The sequence below is a fragment of the Aquarana catesbeiana genome, linkage group LG03, assembly GCF_042186555.1.
Source record: "Aquarana catesbeiana isolate 2022-GZ linkage group LG03, ASM4218655v1, whole genome shotgun sequence".
NCBI classification, from domain to species: Eukaryota; Metazoa; Chordata; class Amphibia; order Anura; family Ranidae; genus Aquarana; species Aquarana catesbeiana.
Window position 1 is genome coordinate 663,270,076 of NC_133326.1, and position 25,336 is coordinate 663,295,411.

The following is a 25,336-nucleotide window of genomic DNA, read 5'->3' on the forward strand; positions in this document are numbered from 1 at the left end:
GGCTCCTAGAGTCACATGGGGCAGAAACATCCAATGGGATAGCTTCCCTATTTACCCAGGAAATCACAGAGGATCCATGTTCTTCTTGACTTTCCCACCACCTGCTATGGAGAAAATAGATTGCGCCTGCCTACATATGATTATTAAAATTCTTCAACTACAGTATTTGTAGCTTTTGACTTTTAATTTTTGTACAAATGCCCAAAGCTTCTTTCTAAGGAAGAAAGTGGCATATCACTCTTATTGTCAGATAAAGTTTCTTTATTTTTCAAAGTGTTTTAGATATTGTTTGGAAACATAGAATAGTGATTTTTGCCCCATTTTTTGTCTGACTATAGGTCTGTTGATAGTTATTGTATGACTGACTCGCTATATCTGCTGGAAGTCTACTCCAACCACCAACTACTCTCTCAGCAAAATAACACTTTCTAAGATTAGTTTTGAACTTTCCTTCTGCTAGTTTGAGGTCATGTCCCCATGTTCTTTTTTTTTAATCTTTATTTTTCAATATTGCTCAATAAACAAAAAACTTTCCCTTCAAATAGGGATGTACATTAACAGACATTATTTCCAATACCATAGCCCCCATTTTCCTTTTATTGCCATCAATGGTGAATTATATTCCCATTTATTTTGCGGGTGTAGCAGGTTCCAAAGCCTAAATACTATCCGTGTCAGTGTGTGTGTATTTTCTCCTAGTGCCCTATATTTTGGTGGTGTCCATATATTTCTACCTAATTGTGTATTATCCATTATGTGCTCAATCTTCACCCACCTTTTCTCGTTATTCAATTTAGCCCATTCCACCATTTGTGTTAATAGAACCACCTCATAGTACTTTTTGAAATCTGGTACATTTAATCCACCTTGACTTTTTTCTTTCTTTAAAGTTACCAAAGCGATTCTAGGTTTCTTACTTTGCCATATTAGTTTTGTGATTAAAATTTTTAAGACTCTAAAATATGCTGGGGGTATGTATATGGGGAGCATCTGAAACTTGTACATGATTTTTGGGTAGCACTATCATCTTTAGAGTATTGATCCGACCAATCCATGATAGGGGTCATGCTGCTATTCTCTTTATTTCTATTTTTATTTCCTCCAACAATGGAATATAGTTTGCTTGATATATTTTCCCCAGAGATGCCGTTAATTTTATCCCTAGGTACTTTATTTCCGTCTTCCTCCATGGGACTGGGAACTCTTGCTGTAAACTGTGTTCATCTTTTGGATTCACGTTTATATTTAATATCTCAGATTTACCAGGGTTAATCTTAAAAAAGATCTCCATATTCCTTTAGTACTTTCAAGAGGTTAGGCATTGAAATTTGGGGGTTTGATATATAGAATAGTACATCACCTGCAAATTCAGCTAATTTATGCTCCTCTTCACCGACCTTGAAACCCCCTATGTGCGCTGCCCCGTATCGTCACCAGAAGGGGTTCCAGCACCAGCACGAACAGTAGCGGAGACAGGGGGTATCCTTGTCTCATCCCGTTATGCATTTTAAAGGGGGTTGACAATGTTCCATTCACTTTTATAGTTGCTGTGGGGGCCTTTATATAATGTTTGTATCCACTGCATCATCCTTGGGTTAACCCCATAATTTCCAGTGTGTTCATCATGAATCCCCAGTCTACTCTGTCGAACGCCTTTTCGGCATCGATCAACAGACGTATACCGGGGATCCTCCCCTCTCTTATTTTTTGAAGTAATAAGAGCGTTCTTACCCCGTTATCCCTCCCCTCTCTACCTGGGATGAAGCCTACTTGGTCGGGATGAACTAGCTCAGACATTAGATCTTTCATGCTTGTTGCTAGTACTTTCGCAAACAGTTTTGTGTCCGCATTTAACAGTGATATAGGTCTATAATTTGGACACATGGTACTATCTTTACCTTCTTTTGGTATAATTGTAATTGATGCCAATAAGGCTTCTTTACTCATCTCATACCTCGTTGCCAACCCATTCATGTATGTACACAATTTTGAGGTCAAAATTTCTTTAATTTTTTTTAGATAAGACGTCGTAAAGCCGTTCTGGCCCTGGACTTTTACCTGGTGCTGATTCTTTTAATACCCGATCAATCTCCTCTGCTGTTATAGGTGTTTCAAGAGAAATTGCTCTTTCTTCCATTATCAGGAGGGTCTTAGGTTTTTTCAAATATTCTTTAATTCTCTCTAATTACCCTACTTCCCATTGTCCTTTCTGATTGACTGAGTATAGCAACTCATAAAAGTCTCGAAAGACCATCGCTATATCCTTTGTATTATGAATCATTTCCCCTTTTTTGTTTTGTATTTTTTCTATAAAGTTTATTGATTTTTTTTTTCCTTAACATCCTATTCCCCCATTGATATCTTTCTTTTGAAATTTTATTGAAAGTTTTTTTCATTTCCTGCTCTAATAGTTCTTTTAATTCATCCATCTTTATTACCAGTTCTTGAGACAATACCTGATCTTGCCCTCTATATTTTTTATGCCCTTGCTCTAGTGGGTATATTTCTTCTAATCATTTTTCTCTCTTTTTTGTTCTTTCCTTCTTTTTCCTGGCTCCAAAAAAGATCAGGATTCCCCTTATATGGGCCTCCCACAAGGTATTATTTGCAATCTCATTGGTTTCATTTAACTTGAATTATTGTTCTAACTCCTTTTTTATTATTTCTTCGCCTTGTTTATCCAGGAGGTCCTCATTTAACCTCCATGAATACTCCTGTCTCTGGGCCTCTGGTATCTTTATTTTCATGGTCAATGGTGCATGGTCTGATAGTGTGGTTATTTCTATGTTTGTGGATATTATCATGTCTAGCATCCTATGTTCGATCAACCAGTAATCGATCCTAGTATATGTCCCGTGCACAAGGGGAGTAGAACGAATAGTCCCGTATCCTGGGATGTTGTATTCTCCACACGTCCACTAACTGATAATGATGTAATTTCTGTCGAGTGTTCCTTGTCCCCTGTACACGGGACATACTGTCTTGTTTCAGATCCATACAAAAGTTCAAATCTCCCGCTATAATCATTTTCCCTTTTTTGAATTCCAACAGCCTTCCCAGGACTTCGCCCAAATAGCCCGTTGGACTTCTATTGGGACAGTATATATTTGCTAATGTGCACTCCATTCCTAGCAACTTCCCCTACAGGAAGAGAAATCTTCCCTCTAGGTCTGTTAATCTATCCTCCAAAGAAAACCGAACCCCTCTACCTATTCCAATTGTTACCCCCTTTGCCTTATTTGTCATCGAGTCCCCATAGTACCACATTGGAAATTATTGGGAGTATAGCTTCACATTTGTTTCATGAGATAGTTGTATCTCTTTAAAAAAGACCACCCTATAATGCTCAATCTCGTTCAAAATATTATGCCTTTTTGTTGGTTTATTTAGCCCTTGTACGTTGTAAGTCAATAGATTAATTGTTGTCATGGTTTAATTATTTACTACCTATTTTCATAGAAGAGGGATCTATGTTTATGTTTTCAGCTGTTTTTTAAGGGGTCTAAGTTTGTCCTCCCATCCACCCTCCAACCACTACCCTCCTCCCCCCTCCTCCCCCCTCCCTCATCTCCCTCCATCCCTCCCACCCCTAGCCACTTTCCAGCTCCTGACTCACAAGTGGAGTCCCTCTCAACTTCCCTCCTGCGAATCTCCTATCTTAGGGTGTAACTCTGACCATGGCCGCCAACCTCCGTCCCCCCACTAGGCGGGGGGACAGACCAGTTGCCCCGAAGATAGTCCAGGTTTCCTAGTAATCCAGTCCCACCACTTCTCCATTCTCATCCTCTCCCTCTCTCCCCCGCACCCCCCCACCCCGGGACTTTCTTCACTCCGTCTCCCCAAAACTGACTTGGGCAGTCTCATCGTTGTCTTTGAACCTTAAGTTCTTCTTGCAACTTTCTGCAATTTATGCCATTGCCCTTCTTCTCCCAGAGGTCTTCCTCCTTCTGACCAGCCTGGGATATCCAAGGTTGGGATATCCATTTTCTTGCAGAAGTCCTGCAAGTCCTCAGGCTATTTTAATAACACAGATCTGCCTTCTTTCTGGGCTATTAAAGATGCCGGGAAATCCCAGCTATATTTAATGTTAGCAGTTCTCATTTGTTCCGGTAGTGGTTTGAGGAGCCTTCTTCTAGCCAGTGTTTCTGCTGATAGGTCTGTGAAAACTTGGAGGTCCACACCCTCATACTTTAATGATGACGCTCTCTTAATCTTTTCCAAATCTCTGCTTTATGTTCGTATAGTTGGTACTTCTACATTTAGGTTTGGAGGTTTCCTAATCCTATGTACTCGATCTATCTTTAATTCTTCCTCCTCTCTTCTATCTAGGAGGGGGTTAAATATTTTATGCATTATTTTTTTCAACTCTTCTCCTCTATCTTCTGGGAGCGCCCTAACCCATAAATTCTGACGTCTGCTTTGGTTTTCTTGATTTTCCAGTTTGTATAGCATTTCTCTTTGACCAGTTTGCAGGGTTTTGACTTGCATTTTTAACTCTTTTATTTCTAGAGCTTGCTTTTCGTTCTTAATTCGTTCTCTAATCTTGCAAACATATCTGTTATTTCTGATTTAGTTGGCATTTGAGCATTGGTACTTTGTTTATCCATTTTACTTATTTCTGCTTCCCTTTCCATCATGGTATCTGTTCTAGATTTATCCTGTGTGTCACGTACCTTACTGTGGAGTCTGAAATGACGGGGGTGCCCTCTTGCACGGTTCCGGTCCTAACACCCCTGGAGGTGGAGACAGGACTGCTAGGGCAATGGAAGGGTGCAGGTGCCTGTTGGCAGGATCAGGAACACCGGAGCCTTAGAGGTGCTGGTGAGATGTTGATCCTGGATTGGTTCAGGAAAGTCCAACAGGAGAACTTGCAAGGTCGGGAACAAGCAGGAGTCGGCAACATGCTGGCAGGAAGGTACACAATCGATAGGCAGGTTCGTAGTCAGGGGCTAGCGGAGGTTGGCAATGGCCTGGCAGAGAGGTACAAGATCGGAAGACAGAGCCGTGGTCAGAAGTTCAAGCCGGGTTCGGTACAGGAAGCAGAAGTAAGCAGAGTTGCAGGGATAATCCAAAAGAGTAGTCAGGAAGGCCAAGGTTTCAGGATCAAGGTTCAATCAAACAGCAATCAAGGATACAGGAACTAGCTGAGACAATCCAGCACTGATACTAGTATGCTGATCCTTTAAATAGGGCGCCCTGTGCTGTGATTCGTTGGCGTGCGGACGTGCCCACGCCGACGTGCACTCGTTCGTATGAGAGCACTAACGTGCGTGCCTGGTCCGGGGTTCACACGTTCGTGCCGCACGTCTGGCTGGCACAGGGAAACGAGCGTTTGTAATGGTTCTGTCAGAGAGTTCCCTTGGGCAGATGCGCTGTTGGTGGGCATCGCGGTGCGTTGGGGCGCGTTGGCGCGCACGTTCCCGTGCTCGCCGCCGCGGGTGCCGGTGTGCGGGCGCGTGCGTGTGTGCGGGGGCGCGCGTCGTCGGGCGCGCGCGCCCGGTGTTTGGTGCCAACCTGCCTATTTAGGCCATCTACACAGGGGGCTCGGTGCTGTCCGATCTTCAGCTCCCTGTATCCCCACACCTGCTTCCTGTTTCCTGTTGTTCCCGATCTCCTGACCACCGGCCTGTCTCTGATCCTCCTTGTTTGCTGCCTGCCACTGATCCCGGACCGTCCTGACTATGAACCTGCCTGCTCCTCTGTACTGCGTTGCCCGCCTGCTGCCGACCTCTGCCTGTGACCCGACCAACCCGCTCCACTCCTGCTCTGCATCCACTGCCTGTGCTTCAGTTGACTGGTGATCTCCATAACCATCTTTACCGGGATCTTCCTGCAGCTACCCGCCAGGCTCTCATACCACTCTGTGCTCCTGTGCCTCCTGTCCATACTACCAGGGGCCGGTAACCAGATACGTAAGGGAGGCCTCCCCCTGCTACATCGGGCTCACCTGTCTGCTACGTACAAGTCTGACAGTATCAGACAGCCATGTCCGAGCCCGAGCAGGGAACCTCCCCCATGGAGGAACTGTGTAGACACCTGGCGGGTCTCACGCAAGCTGTGAAGAGCCTCCAGGAAGGCTACACAAGGTTGGAAGAACAAGTCCAGGTCCTGTCAGCTCCAACCCGTCCACAAGCTGCTTCATCGGCCGGAGCGCCATCTGCGCCCTCAGTAGTTATGCTACCTCCAGAGCCTAAGGTACCCGTACCCGAAAGATTTGCTGGGGACCGCAGTAAATTTCGGGCCTTCCGCAATGCCTGCGAGCTATACTTTGTCCTGCAACCTCGCACTTTTTCCTTGGAGGCGACCAAGGTGGGCTTTGTGATCTCCCTCTTGTCTGGTGAACCACAGACCTGGGCTCACTACCTCCTGGAACAGAAATCTGGAGCACTGGACGACCTTGATGCTTTTTTCACTGTCATGTCCCAGTTGTATGAGGATCCCCAGGTGACAGCGACTGCTGAAGCCACCCTACACGCCCTTCAACAGGGGCGTAGAGCCGCAGAGGACTATGTGGTGGAATTTAGGCGGTGGAGCTCCGACACTGGTTGGAATGATGCGGCTTTACGTTATCAATTCCACATGGGGTTGTCTGATCCCCTAAAGGACGAGTTAGCACGGGTCGGTGTACCCCAAACCTTGGATGAACTCATCAATCTGGCTATCCAGATCGACCGACGCCTCAGAGAGCGTCGCTCCGAGAGGTCTACCAGCCAATTCCGCCCTACCTGGATGCTACCCAAGGTTCCAAGCTCTCCCATCCAGTCCTTCCCGGCACCGGCCACACCGGTTCCAGATACCTCCGAACCAATGCAACTCGGGCTATTCCACCCATCTCTCGATCCAGAAGAACGCCAACGCCGAAGAGTTAACAATCTCTGCATGTACTGTGGGGAGCCTGGACATTACGTGAGGTCTTGCCCAAACAAGACACGTAAGTCGCTTAAGTCGCTGCCCATCTCTTCAATTTGTGCACCTGCTTTCTCTAAACCTGTTAATCATCTTGCTCTTTCTATCACCCTACAGCTTCCAGGAAAGATTATTCCAGCTACAGTCATCATTGATTCAGGAGCCTGCAGCTGTTTTATTGACCTGACCTTCGCTGCCAACCATCACATTCCTCTCCAGTCCAAAGTCCGGGGACTCTCGGTACATCTCGCGGATGGCTCCTCTCTTCGCTCCGGCCCTGTCACGCAGGAAACCATTCCTTTGTTAGCCACCATGGGCTCTAACCATCAAGAACTTCTGCGCCTGGATGCCATCTCCTCTCCCCTTTTTCCCATCATATTGGGGATGCCATGGTTACAGGCCCATAACCCCAGCATTGACTGGTCCAGTGGAGAAGTGAAGTTCTTTTCTGATTACTGCCGACAACACTGCTTACATACAAATTCTGCTGAGTCTACCCAATTACTCTGTTTAGACACCGAATCCGAGCTTCAACAGGTGGTCCCTGCACCCTATTGGGACTTTCTGGACGTCTTTAGCAAAAAAGGAGCAGAGGCCTTACCTCCTCACAGGCCTTAAGATTGCCCAATCGAACTATTACCTGGAGCAGAAGTTCCCTTTGGAAGGATTTTCCCACTGACAGAGCAGGAGTTGGATACTCTAAAAATATACATCGACGAGAACCTGAAGAAAGGGTTTATCCGCCCATATACCTCTCCGGCCGGGGCTGGTATATTCTTTGTGGAGAAAAAGGACCATTCCTTGCGTCCTTGTATCGATTATAGGGAATTGAACAAAGTAACAATCAAGAACCGTTACCCTCTACCTTTAGTGCCCGAACTCTTCCAGAGATTAGGATCCGCAGTAATCTTTACCAAGTTAGATCTCCGTGGTGCCTACAACTTGATCCGCATTTGAGAAGGAGATGAGTGGAAGACAGCTTTTCGCACCAGATTCGGACATTATGAATACCTTGTCATGCCCTTCGGTCTGTGCAACGCACCTGCTATGTTCCACCATTTTGTCAACGACATTTTCCGTGACTTCCTGGATCTATATGTTATTGTCTATTTAGATGATATCCTGATCTTTTCCTCCTCAGTCTCAGATCATCGCAGGCATGTCAGAACTGTGTTAGCTCATCTCAGGCAGCATGGACTTTATGCTAAACCAGAAAAATGCCAATTCGAACTTCAAAGCATCCAGTTTTTGGGCCTAATCATTTCTGTTGATGGTATAAAAATGGATCCGCAGAAAGTATCAGCCATTCTGGAGTGGCCCGCTCCCTCCGATAAAAAAGGGGTTCAAAGGTTCATCGGCTTTTCGAACTTTTACAGGAAGTTCATTAGGGGCTTCTCTACAATAATTGCCCCCATCACTGAAATAACCAGACAAGGGAATCGATTCCAGTGGTCCCCTGAGGCACAATCTGCCTTCGAAAAACTCAAGGAGCTGTTCACCTCCGCTTCAATCTTAAAACACACGGATCCTGCTCTACCATTCGTGCTTGAAGTGGACGCTTCGGAGGTCGCAGTCGGAGCTGTTCTGTCCCAACGGCAAGGCCCAAAGGCCCTTCTCTACCCAGTGGCCTTTTTCTCCCGCAAACTCTCTTCAGCGGAGAGAAATTATGATGTTGGCGATCGGGAGCTTCTGGCCATTAAATCCACTTTGGAGGAGTGGCGTTATTTACTGGAGGGTGCAGCACACCCTATCCTGATCTATACGGACCACAAAAATCTGGAGTATCTCCGAACTGCCAAAAGACTGAAACCTCGACAAGCAAGATGGGCTCTATTTTTGTCCAGATTTCAGTTTCATATAACGTACAGACCTGGTTCCAAGAATACCAAGCCGGATGCTCTTTCTCGTATGTTCCCTGATTCCGGCAAACCTGAGCATCCGGACACCATTCTTCCATCCGGAAACTTTCTTTTGCTCCAAGTGAATCTGTTATCCCGCATAAAACAAGCTTCCTTAAATTGGACCCCAAGTTCCGGAGAGGTGGTGAGGGCCCAGGATGGTCTTTTTTGGCACAAGGGTAAAATCGTAGTCCCTGAAGATTTGAGGGTGGCAGTGCTGGAGCTCTGCCATGATCATAAGATGGCTGGACATTTCGGTGTGCTGAAGACAACGGAGTTAGTGCAGCGCACATTTTGGTGGCCTTTGTTAGTGAACGACTGCAAGAACTATGTAGAATCTTGTACCACCTGTGCCCGGAACAAGAATAGCTGGACTAGAGCCTGGGGTCTGTTAAAACCATTACCCATCCCGGAAAGACCGTGGAAGATGATATCAATGGATTTCATTGTAGAGCTTCCCCAGTCAGAGGGCTTCTCTACCATCTTTGTCGTCATAGACAGGTTAACCAAGATGGCTCACTTCCTGCCGATGAAGGGCACGCCTTCGGCCATGGAGACAGCAAGGGTCTTCATTAAAGAGATTGTCAGGTTGCACGGAGTCCCATCGAACATCATATCTGATCGTGGTGTTCAGTTCACCTCTCGGTTCTGGAAGGCTCTCTGTAACTCCCTGGAAATTGAGCTGGCACTCTCCTCCGCTTACCATCCCCAGACTAATGGGCAGACGGAGAGAACTAATCAAACTTTGGAGCAATATCTCCGTTGTTTTTCATCTTTCTCTCAGGACAACTGGGTCTCTCTGCTGCCAATCGCTGAGTTCTCCTATAACAACTCTTTACATTCGGCCATTAAGCAAACACCGTTTTTTGCCAATTACGGATTCCACCCGTCCTTTCTGCCCAGGTCTTTACCTGAATGTGCGATCCCTGCGGTCTCTGAGACCATGGACTTCTTTCTTTCTAACAACAAACTCTTGCAGGACACCATGGCTAAGACCCAAGAGTATAATAAAAAGATCTTTGACAGGAAGAGGCGGGAAGAGCTCATCCTGGAAACTGGCAACCAGGTTTGGTTATCCACGACCAATATAAGAATGGCTTGCCCTTCAAGGAAATTGGGCCCCAAATTCTTGGGTCCGTTCGCAGTCAAGAAGAGGATTAACAATGTGGCCTACGAACTCAATCCACCTAGTACTTTGAAGATTCATCCGGTCTTTCACATTTCATTGTTAAAACCTGTTGTACCCAACACTTTTGCTGGTCGAAGTACTGACCCACCAGAACCCATAATTGTCGATAGCAAGGAAGAATTCGAGGTGGAGGCTATTTTGGATTGCAGGAAAAGACGCAACCAGTTGCAGTATTTGATCAAATGGAGGGGGTACGGACCAGAGGACAACTCCTGGGAGCCAGAGGGCAACTTACATGCCAAAGAGCTTCTGAGGTCTTTTAGGAGTACCCACACTTCCAAATTGGCACAGTTGGACATCCGGAGGCTGCCCTTGAGGGGGGGGGCACTGTCAGAGAGTTCCCTTGGGCAGATGCGCTGTTGGTGGGCATCGCGGTGCGTTGGGACGCGTTGGCGCGCGTGCGTTCCCGTGCGCACCGCCGCGGGTGCCGGTGTGCGGGCGCGTTCGCGTGTGTGGGGGCGTGCATCGGCGGGCGCGCGCGCCCGGTGTTTGGCGCCAACCTGCCTATTTAGGCCATCTGCACAGGGGGCTCGGTGCTGTCCGATCTTCAGCTCCCTGTATCCCTGCACCTGCTTCCTGCTTCCTGTTTCCTATTGTTCCCGATCTCCTGACCACCGGCCTGTCTCTGATCCTCCTTATTTGTTGCCTGCCACTGATCCTGGACCGTCCTGACTACGAACCTGCCTGCTCCTCTGTACTGCGTTGCCCGCCTGCTGCCGACCTCTGCCTGTGACCCGACCAACCCGCTCCACTCCTGCTCTGCATCCACTGCCTGTGCTTCAGTTGACTGGTGATCTCCATAACCATCTTTACCGGGATCTTCCTGCAGCTACCCGGTAGGCTCTCATACCGCTCTGTGCTCCCGTGCCTCCTGTCCATACTACCAGGGGCCGGTAACCAGATACGTAAGGGAGGCCTCCCCCTGCTACATCGGGCTCACCTGTCTGCTACGTACAAGTCTGACAGGTTCTCTGACACTGTGCTTCTCCTTTCTTTTTCCCAGGGTCTTTTTTCTTTTCTTTAGTCGCCTGTTGTTGTTTTTCAGATCCCGGACTTTTTGGACTTCCGTCTTTTGTTGGATATTTCTAGATCATGCTCATATTTAAGCTCTCCTTTAGGGCTTTGGGCTCAGTCCGTGTTATGGTTCTGCCTCTCATACTGGTATTTTTATTTACTGTTTTTTTCCTCCCCAGGTTAGTTTCTCCTTTAAACTGTGGTTACTTCTTACCAACGTCTTTGGGCATCCGATATGCAACACCAATGTGGTTCCTCATGTGTAACTTGTGTCTTCTCTCTCTAGTTCTTTTCAGGGTTCTTCTCTTGCCCTTTCTTCCAACAGTTTTCCGAACAGGCATTAAAGAGGAGACTTTTCATATAATCATAAAATCATTTAATGTCTTCTAGAGAGGATCCACACCTCTACTGCTTCTCAGATTTCCTGGACTATTAATGCATTAAGGTCAAGACAGACAGAGTAGTGATCAATAATCAGCTGTGTAGAGCTATTTCAGAGCTTATTGGAGGCCGTCAGCCCCTCAAGAAGGAGAAGGTAAGGAGAGGGTTTGGGGGAGGATCCCCAGTCGTCCCAATTGATCTGTGATTTATATACTCATCCGACAGTTCAAGTAGCCCCTCTGCGTATTTAAGTTACCTCTGAGACCTGTCAGCTGATTCCTTTTAGCTTCCGGTCCTCTTTCAGTTTATATATCATTCAAGGATTATACTTTTATATACAAAGCAGTGGATAATTTCATTTTTGTTTATGACTCACACATTCATTGTGTTTTTATTCGCACAGACTTCACAGTTAGTTAGCTGGTGCATTTCTGCACACACAAAGATATTTCCAGTTTAGGGGACAGACTAAGGCTGGTATGGGTATGCAAAGGTCTTTTATAGTCAGTCCATTTAACTTACTGTATTTATTGGCGTATAACACTCACTTTTTCACCATGAAAATTGGGTGCAAATAGTGTGTGCGTGTTATACGCCAATACTTTAATTTTAGCTGCCTCGGAGGGGACAGGGAGGGGGCGGGACGAGCGCTGTCAGATTACATACAGTGAGAATCTCCTGTTTACTTGGCAGCCTCTGTATTAGAAAGTCCCTCCCCCTGGTTTGCCATTGGAACACTGTTCTGTCTATCATAGGAGATTCTCACTGTATGTAATCTGTCAGCGCTCGTCCTGGCCCCCTCTCTGTCCCCTCTAGACTGCAGGTGGGCATTGATCAGGCTGCAATGGTGGCAATGGTGAGGATGCTGCATTGAAGGCAATGGTGAGGCTGCAGATGGGCACCGACCCTTATTTTGCTTCAGATTTCCTTATTTAAAATCTAAGGTTTTTTTCTGAAACTTCCCTCTTAAAATGAATGTGCGTGTTATATGCCTGTGCGTGTTATACGCCGATAAATACGGTAATTTTACTTATGTTCAAATTTATTTAACATTCCTTAGTTGACTTTCATATGCGATTTCATCCGCGACTTAATGCCGCACTGCTGTTCCCTTGCTCCTCAGTTGCTGCTCCCAAACACTAGCCAATCACTGGCCACCAACAGCATCCAGTGTGCAGCCTAAAGTCCTGCACATAGGAACCCCCTGTCTGGATTGGTGAGGCGGGAGAAATGCAGGGTTTCAAAGTCTCTAAGATGTGTTTCATTGGGGCGTGGCCTGGAGAGTGATGGGGTAGGACGTGTTTAGGAAGAGCTCCGCTTGCCCATACTTTTACAACACAATCCTGCTGAAATCCGGGCGATCCTAACCTGACTGCAGTGATCAGCAAGCCTGTTCTGTTCCCTGACTGGCCATCGAGGTAATCTAGCCTTTTGGAGTGCCATCCGCGGCCGCGATCACCGGATCTCCCCACCCGGGGACTGCTTGTAGGACAGGCCGCGGCTTCGGCCTAGTCCATGGAGCGGCGGCCATCTTGCTGCACCCGGCGGCGGCCCTGACACAATCTCTGGCCACATCCTGCTCCCCAGAGACCCCTGTTTAGCTGCCCTGGCCACCGGACCACCTGTGGACACTGCCACAGTAACTTTAAGCCCTGTAGCAGCTTGCTGGAGGGACTGAGGCCCCGGCCTGCTGCCTGGAGCGGCGGCCATCTTGCTACACCCGGCGGCAGCTTCTATTCATTTCCCTGCCACAGCTTGCTCCCTGGAAGCCCCTGGTTACCTGCCCTGGCCACCGGACTACCTGTGGGCACTGCCACAGCATTTCTGCACCCTGTAGCTGCTGGTTGGAGGGTCTGGGGCCCCGTCCTGGTCTCTGGAGCAGCGGCCATTTTGCTACACCTAGGATCACCTCCACCCCTGGCACTCACTTGTGGAGGATTCCTTAAGCAGCATCAGCAGCAGGTCTCTAAGCCGACGGATTCTTCACATGCACCGCCGATCATCACGGCCAGCCAGAGGAAGGGGTAAGCAGTTGAAATTTCCCCCCGAACTGGTGGAGACAGAGGCGGCCTGTGTAGGTCGCGTGGGGTCCGGGAAGCGCGCCAGTAGCGACATGGCGTCCCAGACAGAACAGCCAGAGCAGTCCCCTTCTACGCAGCTGGGCCTGGCTGATGTCCTGGCTGCTATAGGAAACTGCCAAGCCTCCCTTACTACCCTTACCTCCAAGGTAGATGCTGTGCAATTAGATGTTGGTCTAATAAGGCTGGACATGGATAAAATTAGGGGCAGACTTTCTTTTGCAGAACAGCGCCTGGGGCAAGTGGAGGACACTGTAGAGTCTCATGGAACAGACTTAAGGGCCCTGCAAACCAAAATTAGAGCACTGGAATATAAATCCGAAGATGAGGAAAACCGTAATAGGAGGAACAACCTCCGTATTGTAGGTCTGGCGGAGGGAGCTGAGGGGAAATGTCCGACGGAGTTTATTGAAGGCCTACTACGTTCCCTCCTACCAGGGGCTCAATTTTCACCTTTCTATGCGGTGGAACGGGCTCACCGGATCCCTCCCAAGCCGGGCCCTCCTGGAGCACCGCCACGCACATTTATCCTAAAGTTTCTGAACTTTCGTGACAGGGATGAGGTGCTACGGGCTGCTAGAGTGCAGGGAGAAATACGCCATCAAAATAACAAGCTACTTATCTTCCCTGACTACTCTGTTGAAACTCAAAAGCTCAGACGCTCCTTTGACCAGGTGAAGGCTGCCATGCGTCTTAAGTGCATTCGATACAGTGTTCTGTTTCCAGCACGATTGAGGGTCCAGGACGGGGAAACCACCAGATTTTTTACTTCCCCCAGGGATGCTAACGCATGGCTGGAATCATTGCCCCCTAATCGTTAAACGCTGCAACATGCTCTTCTGTACTTCTGCTCTGAATATTGGCCGCTGATTGTTTAAATCTCAACAGGGGACTTAACCTTGCACCCGTTGTGCCTTTTGTATTCCCTGTCGGTGTACAATATAAGTGTTGTGCCCCTGGCTATGCCAGGTGATATCTACTCTCAAGCTTGTCACTGTTTGAATCTACTGTGGGATAACCTTTTTTGTTCTTTACAAGATGTTCCTGAGATGTTGGGATTTTTAGAAATGAAGATTAACTATGATATACTGATTTACTGCAGCAATGTCCTGTTTGGCTCTCTTGGAAGCTCAGATTTCAGTGATGACCTTTATCCCTGAAGGAGGGCCACTGGCGGACTCTAGTGAACATTTCACGTATTGCAGGTTCACTTCTCCCTCTTCTTTCACTTGCAAGAGATATGCACCCTTTATTATGAATGCCAAGGCTGGAATTCCACTCTGGGAGACAATCAATTGCTAACCGCAGGAGACAGCACCTTGCCAGATTGACTGCCTAGAGTTTGACATACCCTGTCTTCCTGGGCTACAGAATGGTCTTTCTCATTTATCCTGAACAGAGAACATATTCTAATTTATTTTTCATTTTTTTATTTTTTATTTTTTCTATTCTGCATGTGCTGCTAGTTTAATCCACACATCTGCTCACCCACAATGGTCCGAAATGAGAAGGTTCGAAATAACCTTTGTTGGTTGGAACGCTAATTTTCTCCTAACTCTTAATGGCGGCGGAGTCTCTCGTCACCTTACGTGGACAATCCTCTCCACTAAGGGTCTACACCCACTGGTTCACGCTCCCTGAACTTGGGGTTTTATTTTTCTTTGTTGATGTTTGGGGAACAAGGCATTCCTAGGTTGGGGTGGGGGATGCGGGGTGGGGGGCGGGGTTTAATGCTAGGTTTGTTTTTGTTAACACTATTTTGTTGTTTCAGGTGCTTTAGATTTTCTTTTTGGTTTTTTTTTGTTTTCTTTTCTATGTGCTTTGGAGTGTCGACACGGGGAAGGTTTCTAGATATTGGAGTGTGCATGACAATTTATGTAATTGAGTGTGCGGATGCTGATCCCTCGGGCTGGGTGATCCGTGTACCCCTATCAATTCTACCACCTAATGGCTGAACTTAAGGTAATCTCATGGAACGTGCGAGGCCTTAATACTGCAGTGAAAAGATCCCTAGTGTTCAAGTTCCTACAAAAGCATCAACCGCAGATCTGTATCCTCCAGGAGACACATCTGCAGGGTATCAAAACCATTTGCCTTAATAAGACTTGGGTCGGCCTACATTACCACTCCACATTTTCCACGTATGCCCGTGGGGTCAGCATCTTAGTACACAAGACAGTGCCGTTTAGGCTTCTGGAAGTCAAGACAGACAAGGAGGGTAGATACGTAATTTTATATGCTAACATATATGACAAAACTGTGGTATTAGTTGGATTGTATATTCCCCCTCCAGCTAACGGTAGTATTCTTCATGAAATCATGCAAACTGTGGTACAATATGATACAACTTTTGTTTATTTACTGGGAGATTTTAACATGGCCCCCTCGGTGGAACAAGATAGGTTGCACCGGTCGGCTCGTGACACTCCAGACCTCAGACAGTGGGCTGATCTTTATGCCCTCACTGATGTCTGGAGACACATATACCCGACCTCAAAGGTATTTACTTGCCACTCTGCTTCTCATAAAACTCTATCTCGAATTGATCTGATATATGCCTCATGCCCTGCCTTACAATTTGTTAAAGACATTTCTGTGCTTCCCAGGGGAATCTCTGACCACACGCCCCTCTGCCTGACGTTGACTTTGACTGCCCCCCCGGGCCCCCGGCTTTGGAAGCTGTCCAAGTTCTGGGCTGATGACGAGCGACTACAGGAACCCCTCACAGCAGCCATTTGCAATTTTTGGACGGATAATGTGGATTCTGCCCCACCGACCGTGCTGTGGGACACCTTTAAGGCTTGGGCTAGAGGGGAGTTTATGACCAGTATTGCTCGCCTTAAACGTGACTCCGCTCATGAATTGGAGGAACTTGAGAGACGGGCGGCTATTCTGGAGGCTGACTTTGTCGCTAACCCGGGAGATGACCGATATAGGGAGTGGAAATGGGCTTTATGCAGACTCTCCACAGCTAGGATGGCACAAACGGATAAAGCGCTACTCTTTTCGGCCCAAAGAGTGTTCGAACATGGGGGGAAAAATGGGAAACTCCTTGCATGGTTGGCTAAGGGTAATATCCCAGCTACCCCTATTGGTTCCATCAGGGACAGTTCCGGCCAGTTACTCACATCCCCCCAAAATATTAACACTCGTTTTCGGGAATACTTCCGAGAGGTTTACTCCTCCAGGTCTGAGGCGTCTGACTCAGACCTGGCCAGGTTTCTCGATTCACTATCCATCCCTAACTTAACAGCGGAAGCCAGGGAAGAATTGGAGAAGGATATCTCGCTAGAGGAGATTCAGGTCGCTATGGGACATCTCAAGGGGGGGAAGGCTCCTGGGGCAGATGGCCTACCATCTGAAGTCTATTCCAACTTCAGCGAAATTCTAGCTCCTAAATTAACCTCGCTATTATCTAATTTTATGGCCCTAGAATCTTTACCAGAGTCAATGAACGAGGCAGTAATTGTGTTGATTCCCAAGCCGGGTAAGGATCCGCTAGAGTGTGCCTCGTACAGGCCGATATCGCTACTTAATGTAGACGCCAAGATCTTTGCGAAAGTTCTGGCTATCCGCTTATCTCACGTCATAGAAGACCTGATCGGTATAGATCAGACCGGATTTATGCCTGGCAAGGGAACCGATATCAATCTGAGGCGTCTCTTTCTTAATCTTACCATTCCACATGACAATGTAGGGACCAGAGTTGTAGCCTCTCTCGACGCCGAAAAGGCGTTTGACTCTGTGGAGTGGAACTATTTGTGGCTGGTATTACAGAGATTTGGGTTTGGCCCTAAGTTTATACATGTCATTCGATTGTTGTATCAGGCCCCCAGAGCTAGGGTCCGTACAAATAATTGGGTCTCGGAGCCCTTTGATCTATTCCGCGGCACGAGACAGGGCTGCCCGCTCTCCCCCAGCCTGTTCGCTCTGGCATGGGAGCCACTGGCAATCTCAGTCAGGAGTGCTCCGGATGTCCTGGGCTTGCGGGTGGGTCTGTTGGAAGAGCGGCTGTCTCTGTACGCGGACGACGCGCTTCTATACCTGAATGATGCGGGCCCGTCTCTCCTTGCGGCCTTGAGAATCTTTGACAACTTTGGGGGGTTATCTGGTATAAAGATCAACTGGACCAAATCAGTACTGTTCCCTCTGGACGTCGCAGCTGCCTCTGGGCCATCATCCTCCCCACTACAGTGGGTGATGGAGTTTAAATATTTAGGGATAGTGATCCCGAAAAACCCATCAGACTTTATAATTAAAAATTTGAGCCCTATCGTGAGTACGTTGCGTGCGAAGTGTTTGGCCTGGGCTGACTTGCCCTTAAATCTATTGGGACGCATCAACCTCATTAAGATGATGATACTTCCTAAATTCAACTATGTTTTTAGAAATTCCCCGGTATGGGTCCCTGCTTCGTTTTTTAGGGAGGTTGGTGGTCTGGTGGGAACCTTTATTTGGAGGGGTGGGAACCCCAGATTGGCGCGCTCCACTCTGTGGCTGCCTGCCTGTTTTGGAGGATTAGCCCTCCCCAATTTTCAGGTCTACTACTGGGCGGCTATGTTGGTGTCGGTTTACTGGTGGTTTCAAGGCTCTAAAATGAATGCGGCAGTCTGCCTTGAGGCAAACTATTTGGGCTCCCTTACTGATCTACGTAACTTTCCCTATCGAGGTCCGGGTGCGTATACGCGAGTTCCCGAACCCACTCGGGCAACGTGGAGGGTGTGGGTGGCTGCAAGACGTAGATTCCTCTCTCCGGGTCAGTTATCGCCAGCGAACCCGCTGTGGGGAAATCCAGCTCTTAAACACTTCCGGACTGTGCCTGACCCACAGCTTTGGGCCAGGTTCTGCATTACAACTATAGAACAAATTATGCCCAGAGGGGAATTGCTCTCTATAGCGGAAATAATGACTAAATTCCAGCTGCCCAGAGGGATGAGGTTTAGATGTTTTCAACTAAGACATGCAGCACGGGCTCAGTTTCCTCAGACACCTTTGCTTCAGGCAGATCCTATTGAGGAGCTATTGGCGTCTGGAAATGTCTCTAAGCCCCTTTCCACCTTGTATGCTGTACTCCTGGGTAAGGACTCTCCAAAAATAGCAAAATTATGGGACAGTTGGCACACCGACATTCCATCATTAGACAGAGAGGATTGGGAGGAATGTCTAGATAATGGCCCTAAACTGGTGATTGCATCCAAGGATAAATTAATCCAGGTCAAATTTATACATAGGACTTACTACACCCCACAGAGACTCCATCGCATATTCCCTGACAGAGACCCTATGTGTAACAAATGTAAGTGTCAAATTGGAACCTTTTTCCACATGTTCTGGGAATGCCCATTGATAGCAACATATTGGTGTGCAATATTTGCAGAGATAAATTCCAGGTTGCAAATATCCATACCAATCACTCCAGAGTTGGCCCTTCTCGGGATTCATGACAATGAACAAAGAGCCTATCATTTAAAATTGCTTGTTTCCTTTCTACTTTATTATGCCAAGAAGGAGATACTGATGAAGTGGACAGACCCCTCACCCCCGACCGTGTCGGCCTGGGAGGCACAGATTGAGGCAGCTATACCTATGTACAGAATCACATATATCAATCGAGGTTGTCCATGGAAATTTGAGAAAGTGTGGACACCTTGGCTCTCATCTTAGGGAACCACAGTGGATTTATGTATTATGTGGGGGGGAGGGAGGGGTAGTCCCCGGATACATGAGGTACTTTTCTCTGTGATCATCTTGTCTAAAATATTAATATATACTGATGTTTCACCTCCTGCACATGTATGACACTGCTATGCGATTGCTCATGCTTATCTGTCATGTAATGTTCTGAATTATGTCAAGAGGTATTCTGTAACCTTCTTCCTTGTGATACAATAAAGCACACCTGTTTATTTAAAAAAGATGTGTTTCATTCATCCAGTAGTACTTGAACTCTTCTATACAGTTTTACACAGTCAATACAGTATATTTAGTTCATATGATAGTGCCTCAGTTCAAGCATATACCGTTCCTCAGTTTGTTTTTGTAAGTGCTTTAAACTGCACTCTGTTACGGCTTTCTTTTAAATGTTTATGACAGCACACTCTTGGGTGCCTTAACCACTTCACTGCCCCCTCTTCACTGGCTTATTACTCTGTTTTTCCTCCAACTTGCTTAGCCACAGAAGTTACTTTAAAATCTATCATATACACAATAGAGTCCTTCCACCTGGGGAGGAAGACCAGTACATAGGCAGGGTTGATAAGTCAGCATACAATTTGTCCGTTTATTTATTGCTCACCTCTCCCCCTGCGCGTTCCCTTCTTAGTCCTGACGCAAAGGAGGGAAGGAGCGCGGGGGCGGGAGGGGCTGGCCAGGGCAGACTTCAAAGCGTGTTCCTTCCGATTAGGGATGAGCCGAACACCCCTCGGTTCGATTCGCACCAGAACCTGCGAACGGACCGAAAATTTGCACGAACGTTAGAACCCTATTGAAGTCTATGGGACTCGAACGTTCAAAATCAAAAGTGCTAATTTTAAAGGCTAATTTGCATGGTATTGATCTAAAAAGGGTTTGGGGACCTGGGTCCTGCCCCAGGGGATATGTATCAATGCAAAAAAAAAAGTTTTAAAAACGTCCGTTTTTTCAGGAGCAGTGATTTTAATGATGCTTAACCACTTCCCGCCCGGCCTATAGCAGATTGAAGGCCGGGCGGTGGTTCCCTTATCCTGACTGGGCATCATATGACGTCCAGCAGGATAACATGCCGCCACACGCCTGCGGGGGCGTGCATCGTGGCGATTGGTGGAGCGGTGTGTCAATCGGCGGAGGCTCTTTACCACGTGATCAGCCATGTCCAATCACGGCTGATCACGATGTCAATAGGAAGAGCCGTTGATCGACTTTTCCTCACTCGCGTCTGACAGACGCGAGTAGAGGAGAGACGATTGGCAGCTCTCCTGACGGGGGGGTCTGTGCTGATTGTTTATCAGCGCATCCCCCCTCAGATGACCACACTGGACCACCAGGGATGCCACTAGGACCACCAGGGAAGGGGGCAACATGTGGATGGCCAGGTTTGTACCCGGTGGCCATCCACATGTCTCCAATGTGCCCAGTCTGTGCCCATTCTGTGCCAATCAGTGCCCACAAATTATATTTCAGTTATGCCCAGCATTGCCACCCATTAGTGTCATCAGTGCCACCAATCATGGTCATCAGTGCCACCCATCAGTGTCCATTGGTGCCACCTGTCAGTGCCCATCATTACCCTTGTACCCTTGTAACGTGGATCAAGGAGGGTTACAAGCCAGTATTGATCCCTCTCCTTGATGCCACGAATCCGAGGATCCTCCTGCAGGCTTTGCAGGATCAGGGAGGCCATGCAGCGTAGGTTTGCTGAGGCATTCGGTCCAGAGTCCTCTGGACGACATGATCCGCAGCCACCTCCTCCCAGCCACGTACAAGTCCATGGGTTTCTTGGGCCTGTAAATGATCCCTTAAAGACTGCTGCTGATGCTGAGTGCCGGGCTCCACCTCCATGCTGACATAATCCTCCTCTTCCTCCTCTTCCTCCTCCTCCTCGTTCTCTTCCTGTGTGATCAGCGGGCACGCAGGAACACTGTCTGGATAAAGGGACCTTGAGAGCTAAGGAAGTCCTCCTCTTCCTGCCTCTGTTCTGCCTCAAGTGCCCTGTCCATTATTCCACGCAGAGGGGGACAGTGTCACTGATGCATGCACTGTCACTGCTCACCATCCTCGTGGCCTCCTCACATGGTGACAGGACAGTGCATGCATCCCTGATCATGGCCCACTGGCATGGGGAAAAAAAAAACAAGCTCCCCTGACCCTGTCCTGGTGCCATAGTCACACAGGTACTCATTGATGGCCAGGTTAAATTTCTTTTGGAGGTCAGCCAACTGAGCACTGGCATTATATGACCTGCGGAAATGCACACAGACTTTCCTGGCCTGCCTCAGGACATTCTGTAAGCCTGGGTACCTGCCCAAGAACCGCTGCACCACCAAGTTAAGGACGTGAGCCAAACAGGGCACATGGGTTAGTTGTTCCTGTTGGAGGGCGGAGAGGAGGTTGGTGCCATTGTCGCAAACCACCATACCTGCCTTAAGCTGGTATGGCGTCAACCACCTCTGAACCTGCCCCTGCAGAGTTGACAGAATATCTGCCCCAGTGTGGCTCCTGTCCACCAAGCACATCAGCTCAAGCACCGCATGGCCTCTTTTGGCCTGCGTGCTTGCGTAGCCCCTTGAACGCCTACGGAGCGCTGCTGGTTTCCGAAGACAAATCAGCGCAGGAAGAGGCCATGGAGGAAGAAGAAGAGGAGGGGGTGGAGGAGAGAGGTGTGGCTGAATCACCACTAGTAGTATTTTGGAGGCGTGGTGGCGAAACAACCTCCAACACTACTGCACCCTGTCCTGCATGCTTCCCAGCTGCCAGAATAGTCACCAGTGCACGGTGAAGGATAAGTAACGTACCTGTCCATGCCTGCTGGACCATGAGTCAGTGGTAATATGCACCTTACCGCTGACCATCCTGTCCAGCGAGGCCAAGACATTGCCATCCACATGCCGGTAGAGAGCCAGAATTGCCTTTCGTGAGAAAAATTGGCGTTTGGGAACCTGCCACTGAGGAACTGCACATTCCACAAACTCACGGAAGGGGGCAGAGTCTACCAACTGAAAAGGCAGCAGTTGAAGTGCTAGCAATTTAGCCAAGCTAGCATTCAACCGCTGGGCATGTGGATGGCTGGGAGCGAACTTCTTTCGGCGGTGCAGCAGCTGGGGCAGGGAAATTTGCCTGGTACAATCTGACGTTGGTGTACCAATAGCAGATTGCCCCCAAGTACTTGGCTGTGACACACCTAATTCTACACCTTCATTCCTCTCAGTGCAGGTCTCAGAGAGGACTGAAGGTATAGTGGGGTTGGAGATGCCAGCTGATAAGGAGCAAGGAGAGGTCCTCTTTGTTCTTTGGTGTGGGTCTTTTAGGTACGCTTGCCAATGAACTGCATGGCAGGTCAACCTATATCTGGTCAATCATGTGGTGCCCAAGCGGGAGATGGTTTGGCCACGCAAGATACGCTTGAGACATATGTTGCAAATAGCAGCGGTGGGATCTGATGCACTTGTCTCAAAAAAGGCCCACACTAAAGAACTTTTGGAATGATGCACAGAGACAGCAACGCCCTGCACATGCGGAGCTCTGCGGTGTGATGCAGTCGGTCTGCTGCCCTTAAGCTGGCCCCTGGAGGGCATCCTGCCTCGTTGGTGATGTGCCTCCTCCTCCTCTATCCTATCAGGCACCCATGTGGAGTCAGTGACCTCATCATCCCCTCCCTCCTCATCACTGGAGCAAAGCTGGCAGTATGCTGCAGCTGGGGGAACATGACTGCCAGATTGCTGTCCTTCTAGGGCACCCCCTCTCTCTGGGCTCACGTTACTGCCTTCCTCTAGCTGGGTACCATCATTGGAGCCTTCAAAACGCTGGGCATCCTACTGGAGCATGTACCCAACACTGTGGTAAAACAGTTCGGGGGACTCCTCAGGAGGACATGGTGGGGCTAGGGAAGGAATGACTGATGCCATTGAGCCGAGGGAAGAGGCTGCATTGGCAGCTGCTTTGCCAGACAAAGTACCCTGAGCCTGGGTGAGAGAGGATGAGGAGGATGAGGACGTCTTGGTCATCCACTCTACCAAGTCTTCCGCATGTTGCGGCTCAACACGGCCAGCTGTCCCACGGCCATGTGCTGATGAGGATGCACCGTCTCCATGACCAGCACTGTTGCCTCTAGACACAGAGCCTGCTTGCCCTCTTTTATTGGCTTGTGACTGACTGCCTCTCCTTGTTGGCCTTCCAGACATACTAATGGCCTGCAGTGAGATGGAGCTGCACAAAGCTGGGATGTATATATATACTGATACTGCAGCTAGCAGAATCAACTGCCTGTCTGTAGTATTATTAGAATGAGAACACCAGCAGTCTTCAGGTAGCTTTAGGTGCACACTGTGCAGAGGACACAGTAAACTAACTATAAATACTGTAGCTGCCTGCCTGTGGTATTTATATAGGATCAGAAGAACACCACCAATTTTATTCAGGTAGCTTTAGGTACACACTGTGCAGAGGACACAGTACACTAACTGTAAATACTGTAGCTGCCTGCCTGTGGTATTAATATAGGATCAGAAGAACACCACCAATTTTATTCAGGTAGCTTTAGGTGCACACTGTGCAGAGGACACAGTACACTAACTGTAAATACTGTAGCTGTCTGCCTGTGGTATTAATAGGAACAGAACAACAGCAATTGTCTCCAGGTAGCTTTAGGTGCACACTGTGCAGTGGACACAGTACACCAACTGTAAATACTGTAGCTCCCTGCCTGTGGTATTAATAGGGGCGGACGCCATTAATTTTCTTCAGGTAGCTTTAGGTGCACACTGTGCAGGGGACGCACTACACTTACTTGTAAATATTGCAGCTGCCTGTGATACTGTACTAATAGGATTGGAAAAACACCACTAATTGTCTTCAGGTAGCTTTAGGTGCACACTGTGCAGAGGATGCACTACACTAACTTGTAAATACTACAGCTGCCTGTGGTACTGTACTAATAGGATCAGAAGAACACCACTAATTTTCTTTAGGTAGCTTTAGGTGCACACTGTGCAGAGGATGCACTACACTAACTTGTAAATACTGCAGCTGCCTGCGGTACTGTACTAATAGGATCAGAAGAACACCACTAATTTTCTTCAGGTAGCTTTAGGTGCACACTGAGCAGAGGACGCACTACACTAACTTGTAAATACTGCAGCTGCCTGCGATACTGGACTAATAGGATCAGAAGAACACCACTAATTTTCTTCAGGTAGCTTTAGGTGCACACTGTGCAGAGGACGCACTACACTAACTTGTAAATATTACAACTGCCTGCGGTACTGTACTAATAGGATCAGAATAACACCACTAATTTTTTTCAGGTAGCTTTAGGTGCACACTGTGCAGAGCACGCACTACACTAACTTGTAAATACTGCCTGCGGTACTGTACTAATAGGATCAGAACTGACTGACTAACTGTAAATACTGTAGCTAATCGGGCTAATAGGATCAGAAGAACACCAGCAATTTTCTTCAGGTAGCTGTAAATACTGTAAAAACACCTGCCTGCCTGTCAGTAGTAGGAAGAGAATAACAGGAACGGATCTAGCTAAATTGAATACATTGGATATATATATACACACACACAAACACACACACACACAACACCTAGGATGTATATATATATCTATCTAACTTAAATCAAATGACACTGTCTCTCTATCTCTCTCTCAACGACGGAACACACTACACAGGGCCGCCATGCAGGCAGCCTTATAAAGTGTGGGCCGTGTACTAAACCCCCTGAGCCATAATTGGCCAAAGCCACCCTGGCTTTGGCCAATTACGGCTCTCTGTACAGACGGCGCTGTGATTGGCCAAGCATGCGGGTCATAGTGCATGCTTGGCCAATCATCAGCCAGCAATGCACTGCGATGCCGCAGTGAATTATGGGCCGTGACGCGCCACTCGAATTTGGTGCGAACGGCCCATATTGTTCGTAATTCGGCGAATGAACACACAATGTTCAAGTCGAACATGCGTTCGATTCGAACACAAAGCTCATCCCTACTTCCGATACTCTCCCTACGCTCAGCACTCCTGTCCTTCTGCCGGCATTCAGGCGCAATTGTGGGCTGTCATCCGTGGAGCTTGTCCCGGCCTCTCACGCTGTTAGTCTCCAGCTGGTCCACCATGGACAGGCTCCTCCCCCAGCTCAACAGCGTCACATCCTCATCACTGGTGGTCATGTCC

The 25,336-nt window shown here is 48.0% G+C and overlaps 1 protein-coding gene across 4 annotated transcripts in view; it reads right to left on the minus strand.

The window, feature by feature from the left end:
* LOC141133431 (venom factor-like) overlaps positions 1–25,336 on the minus strand; it is a 681,995-nt gene that overhangs the window by 173,275 nt on the left and 483,384 nt on the right. The window lies entirely within an intron of this gene.